The sequence below is a fragment of the Penaeus monodon genome, chromosome 34 (assembly GCF_015228065.2).
Source record: "Penaeus monodon isolate SGIC_2016 chromosome 34, NSTDA_Pmon_1, whole genome shotgun sequence".
Taxonomy (NCBI): domain Eukaryota; kingdom Metazoa; phylum Arthropoda; class Malacostraca; order Decapoda; family Penaeidae; genus Penaeus; species Penaeus monodon.
In genome coordinates, this window is record NC_051419.1 from 3,022,393 (window position 1) to 3,022,854 (window position 462).

Consider the following 462-nt stretch of genomic DNA (forward strand, 5'->3'; position numbering starts at 1 on the left):
AGCAATCTATAAATCTTTTACTGGTGTGGAAAAAAAAATCATGGGTTATAATGCTGCAAAGAAATAACGCTTAAAGTGTGCACAAAGCAAAGTGCTTTCGATTACCATTATAACGCAGACCCACTGTTTGAAAATCCTTGTGCGAAATACTTAATTTAGCTATAATTACTGATAATCATATGTAATTACAGATTGCGGAAGATACCACACTTGATAAACACAACCATCGGTAATTGGTTAAAGTTAGAGCACTGTAATTCACTGTAAACTTAATTTACCGCGGAGAAACAAAGAGCTTAAAGAAAATAGAAATAACTTTCAGGACTCCATAAAATATCTGTCGTATTATCACAAACTCTTTTTAAGATTTTCATCCATGCCAAAGAGAACAAATTCTTGCCACCGTATTGAAATTTCTTTTGAACTAACTACATAGTATATACTTACATGATTTTGTAACGT